This window comes from Primulina tabacum, chromosome 10, assembly GCF_025594145.1.
Source record: "Primulina tabacum isolate GXHZ01 chromosome 10, ASM2559414v2, whole genome shotgun sequence".
In the NCBI taxonomy this organism is placed as follows: domain Eukaryota; kingdom Viridiplantae; phylum Streptophyta; class Magnoliopsida; order Lamiales; family Gesneriaceae; genus Primulina; species Primulina tabacum.
In genome coordinates, this window is record NC_134559.1 from 1101192 (window position 1) to 1107191 (window position 6000).

At 40.0% G+C, this 6000-nt stretch overlaps 1 pseudogene; it reads left to right on the forward strand.

The window, feature by feature from the left end:
- Window positions 1-4340: 4340 nt before the first annotated feature.
- Window positions 4341-5774, forward strand: LOC142505824 (dof zinc finger protein DOF5.7-like; annotated as a pseudogene).
- Window positions 5775-6000: the final 226 nt, after the last annotated feature.

Sequence of the window (6000 nt, forward strand, 5' to 3'; positions counted from 1 at the left end):
CCAACCTTCTCCCATGTGCCTTCCGAGCTCGCCCAGAGTCTCCATCAGTAGCACCCCCCGAGATCATATGAATCATTCCTCTCGTAGGGTGGTTATCCTCATTCATTCCCCTCTTCGGTTCAACGAGCTCCTGAGGGACATCTTGACATCGACCTTCCCCTCTCTGCTCCCCGATCCCTCTGATTTATCCATGGAGGGCCTGGACCACGCCTAGGGGACGAGCGAGACCTTTGTCGACTCCTTAATGAGGATCCTCCTCGTCTATCCCTTGAAGACAATCTAGCACTGTACCCAACCCTTCGCGACTTCTCCCACTTCCCCACGGGCTCCCTCACCTCCATCACCTCGTCCCGACTCCTATCTAGGCGAACATGGGATGAAAATTGTCTTCTACTACTAGTTATGTCTTCCTCTCTTTCCCCCGCACGCCTCTTCCTTCCTCCTTTCTCCGCTCCCTCAACTCTACTTCCTCCAGGCCGGCTCTCCATCCTTTTGTACCGTTGGACATCTTCCAAGTTTACATATTTCTCAGCTCGAGCCAACAGATCATCATAGCTCAACGGAGGCTTCTTGAACAGCGACTTGAAAAACTCCCCTCCCCTCAGTCCTTGTGTGAAGGCACTTATCATGATGTCAGGGGTAGCCGCTGGTATTTCCAGCGCTGCACTGTTGAAACGCTGGACAAATTCTCGCAAAGTTTCATTCTCTTGTTGTTTCATCACGAACAGGCTCAAATAATTTTTCTGGTGCCTCTTGCTGCTGGCAAATCTGTGCAAGAAAGCTGTAGCAAAATCGTCAAAAGACTGTATGGAGTTGGGCTGCAGGGTATTAAACCATTGCTGGGCTGACCTCACCAACGTGCCCAGGAACACCCTGCACCTGACTCCATCTGAATATTGATGTAACAGGGCCGCATTCTCAAATCTCCCCAAGTGTTCCTCGGGGTCAATATGTCCATCGTACTCTCCCACATTCGACTGTCGAAAATTCGGAGGAAGCCCTTCCTCTAATATGGCTAGTGAAAAAGGGCTTCCTCTCTTGGGTACCGGCGCCCTACTCCCTACCTGCTCCCTCAACCTCCGTATCTCCTTCCACATCTCCCCCATCTCACTAATCTCTCCACTTTGTATGGGTTGCGTCTCATCCACCCTACTCTGGTGGACTTCAACATTTCCCTCATGCTCCTGACGAGGGGCCTGTTCCCCAGCACCCATGGACTTTTGGTTCCTCCTCATGACCTCATCTACTGTACGGGCGATGAATTGGCCCAACTGTTCCAAGGTCAAGTTTTCCACGTTCTCATTAGGACGGGTTTGCTCAACCCTCGTCTCGTGACGGGGCTGCTCAGCTCTTGTCTCTTGACGAGGTTGTTCATGTCTCGTCTCCAGACGCGTTTGTTCCTGTCTTGTCTCAACATGAGACTGTTCGGGTCCCCTCTGAGGACGCGATGATGCTGAGGTAGCTCTTCTACTTCCTTTCCTGCCTGCCATCTCTACGTATTAACTCAAGTTTTCCCACAGACGGCGCCAAGTGATACTCACGGAAAATTTAGGGTCCGATTCCGGCAAGTGTCACTAGTCCAGACGCAGGTTCTGAAATTACCCTGAGCCTGAAATCACAAATAAGATCGTTAGGAGGGGGCCAGGAGGGTGTCCTGGCGTAGCCCCTCCGACGCTCAAGTCAGTGACTGAGGATATATGGGGGGAGCAGCTAAGGGTGCTGCTGAAAACAATATATTGAATCCAATAATCATACGCTCCAACCTGGTATTTATAGGAGAATACCTGGGCTTGTCATGGGCCATTCACCTGTGGGCCTTAATGATGGGTCGGGAATTTGGGCCGGATCTTGATGGGTTCATCCCTGGGTATCAAAAACCAATTTAAGAATTTCAAGTTTTTTTAACGAGAGACCATCTCAGTTCAACCAGAACCTTTTTCCATGTAAATAGCATCAAGTATGTTTAATTTCTTGTTAATGTCAAATTGCAATAATCCATATTTCGAGTCCGATTCATTTCCGTAAATTTTATTACCTAACTAAAATTATTAGACGAAACTAATTAAATGAAATAATAAATACAAGATAATCCTGAAATGGGGGGGCTTGGGATTAATATATTGTGGTTTGATCCGGCCCAAAACAGTTAAACCTTTTTAAAAAGATTTGTGTCATATCAAAATATCTTTTAATTATGAAATAATATTTTTTTTTAGCCTAGTTCAAATATTAAGCAAACCAAAGTTATTTGTCGCTCTCAGCAGTCGTGGAAAATATTCAATTGCATTTTACATGCATGACTTTTGAAAATGACAAAAAATTGCAAATTTACAACAAGAAGAATAGCTCCCATCCAAAGAGGAAGAGCTGGATATTTCATAAATGATTTGCTCCATTTTATATCATTATTTGCCATGCTTGCAGTTTGTACATTTTTTTTTTTTTGGCCTTATAGAATTCGTTATTTAGTTTTCTGGATATATATTCTAAATATTTCCATGCCTGCCTTTAGAATTTGCCAACTTTAGAAAATTTGCTCGTGCATCTCACAGTATACAAAATTATCTAGCTAGTTACGACTTACGACCGACTATTAATATTAATTAGACTAGTAGGACATTGTCTTAAAGCTAGGATCTCATGTCCCCGTTCGGAATTATAATATTATTTAGGACATCAAGAAACTCGCGTACGTACAACGTACAATTAAGATGCTCTTAAAGGAACCAACAAATTTAACCCCACCATGGGGGAGAAAAAAAAAACCCACACTCGGATACAGTAATTAAAATAGTTAGTTATATGCTATACCTCTATTTTGTACTATTTCAAGTGAAAATACTTCAGATGTCCCCTCCATTATTGTACTATGTCTTTTTTCCTATTTATATTCAGCTGGGGTTTGTACCCTCTACACATTTCTCGATCAATGCATATATGCAATGCGTTTTCCATGTATAAAATAGATACCTGAATAGTTAACTCGATCGTACAGTATTCAATAAATAAATAATAATATACAGACAATTCCATCTATCACACACATGCATGCAGTATCCTGTCGACTCGATCGAGGCTATCACTGAGCTCGATCGGTACCACTTCCCCAACTAATCCGTGTTCCTATTTATTTCTTACATTTACTTTTCCCTCGACTTTTTATTTACCTTGCATGAATTATCACTACTGTTACGTTAGTCCCAGGTTCCAATTTATGGCGCACATCACATACAGCAAATTATTTGGTCCAATTTGTATTAACAACGTATAACCCCAGATATACATACCATCTTGTAAAATTTCAGTGGTACGATGGTCTTTTGATACTTATCATTCCAAACTAAAGATGATTCCATGTCATTTTCTCATCCCACATTAATATATAAACTAGCATAAGCTAGCGCACTGTGCTCGAATGTATTATATAACATTATATTAGCGTCTTTTGGAACATATGCTGCATACACGTACATTAATATTTTGTGTTGTGTGAAACGTCTAGATATTATATTGAAATCATCTTTTCTTCTATTTTGAATGATATTATCATTTAAAAATTCAATATTATAGCTAGATATATAAATTAACACATATATATGATGTCAAATTTTAGTATTCATCTGTTATCTTAGTCTTTTTATAATTTAAATACGTTGAACCGTTGATATGTGCATGTAGTTCTACATCAGACTATTGATAAAAAAAAAATACAAAAATTGAAAGATATATGACGACTAAGATTGAATTTTTTTAAAAAAAGTGAAAACCACAAAAAATATATATATATAATACCAAAATTGCAGCTTTCTCCTATAAATGTTGCATGCACTAAGAATTATAAGACGATAGAGGGTTTATATTGTTGATTTTTATTTTTATTAAAAAAAAAAGAGAGAGGTTATTACACATAATATAATTGTGGCATCCAGAAGAAAGGGTAGAAAACTCTTGGGCCACGATCACATGCACATTAAATTCCAACCAATCATTCCATGGTTCTCATACATGTGTACATGCATGATCGAAAGAAAGCTTCCACCCAATTATTTACATGGCATCTTGGTCCTAATTTTTTTCGGTCGCCCTCATTTATTCTCCTAAAACAAAAAATTCTTCGTTTTATTATTTTCTATTCTTTTTTCAACTACATGCGTGGATTGATCTCTCTATTCTACCTGACCCCCCCATTAGATAATCTGCTGTACGTCTTTTCTTTTTTATAAGACCCCTCCTTTCCATACCCTCATATTTCTCTGTGTATGGCTTGTATGTATATATCACTTTCTGGTAAGATACGTTCGCACACTTGAAATCAACTTATTTCATTCCAAGACCAGAGATCTAACCTGCATAAACACATCTCATATAGTTTTCTGTTGATTCTTGAACCTTGATGAAGATCACAAGAAACCGTGATTAATTTCTGTTCCTTATCTTTCAAATCCATGCATGAAATCAATTATATATGAATTCATCACTATCTTTCCCTCCGAACTAGGAAACCGTTAATCAAAACCAAGCATTTGGATCATGGATTCACAACTAATTTTATCTGTTTCTTCACATGTTTGTTTAGTACAAGTTCACATTATTATATTCACCTTCCTTTGTGTAGGGTTTTAGTTAATCACAAGTCTTACATCATGTCAGCTGATAACGAATCACTAGCTGCCGGAAAGGATGAGTGCCAGGGCTCCAGCTGCCGGAGAAACACTGTTGTATGGTCTCAAGAACCGGCTCTCAAGTGCCCGAGATGCGATTCAGCCAACACTAAATTTTGCTACTACAACAACTACAACCTTACACAGCCTAGGCATTTCTGTAAGACATGTAGAAGGTACTGGACTAAAGGAGGGGCCCTTCGCAGCGTCCCGATCGGAGGTGGCAGCCGGAAAAGCAAGAAAATGAAGTATTCTCCAAGGGTTCCGGGGGATTCAAATGGACCACATCCCTTATTGTTGGGCTGAAGTTATATCAGAACATTTCACCGGCCATGGATTTTCAGCTCGGAGGGTTGAATTTACCTAGGTCCACTCGACAGATGCCAGTCTTTTCAACCAGTTCTCATCTTTTGAACACATATCAAGCACTTCTGATGCGATTTCTTCAAGCCATTTTCTTAATCTCAACCCTTCAGCAAGTTCAAATTTTCCAATACTTAGATTCAACAGCGCTACTGATCCAGGGTTTGAAGAAATGGGATCTTTGAACATTAGCAGCAGCAATCTTCTGTCTTCAATTGAATCAATGAGTTGTATAAACCAAGACCTTTACTGGAAGTTGCAGCAGCAGAGATTGAACATGCCGTTTACTGAAGACAATGAGAAAAAGAACAGCACAGCACTCCAATTGGCTTCGAATTTGGAAGGGCCTATGAGTGTTCAGAGACCACAGCCCATTTTATTCCAAAATCAGGATAGTTCAGAGCAAGAATCTTATGGAATTGGACGTTCAAGAAAAGAAGGCGACTTATCAACTGAATGGTTCTTTGATAAGTATCATGCAAGGGTGGCTCCAACTCTAGCATCAGGTAGAAGCAATGGAAATAATCAGGAGAGTACAAGTCATTCTTGGAGTGGAATTCAAGCATGGAGATCTGATTTGACTCGGTACACTGCATTGCCCTAATTAATCGAGGTCATGAATCAAAGGGAGAATAGATCTTGTTGAGGCCAGTGTACTACTTCATGTCGAATAATTAGCTTTCATCTCAGTAGGGAATTGGTAGGTTTGATTGATGTTCCTTGTCTTTTAACTTAATCTAATCAATTTTTATTTATTTGCATTTCGATTTGCAACTCTGTAGCTAGAATCTCAGGTGGGTTTAATTTTATTTGTTGGATGCTACGGGCACGAGAGTTGCGTTCTTAAATATTGAGGATTGATAGACCAGGACAAGATCGAGTTATATTTATGTAATAAGACAAACGAATTGATATAAAAATATAATTACTCGTAAACCAATTAATGTGTTAATCTTCGGAGTAGTCCAACTTTAGA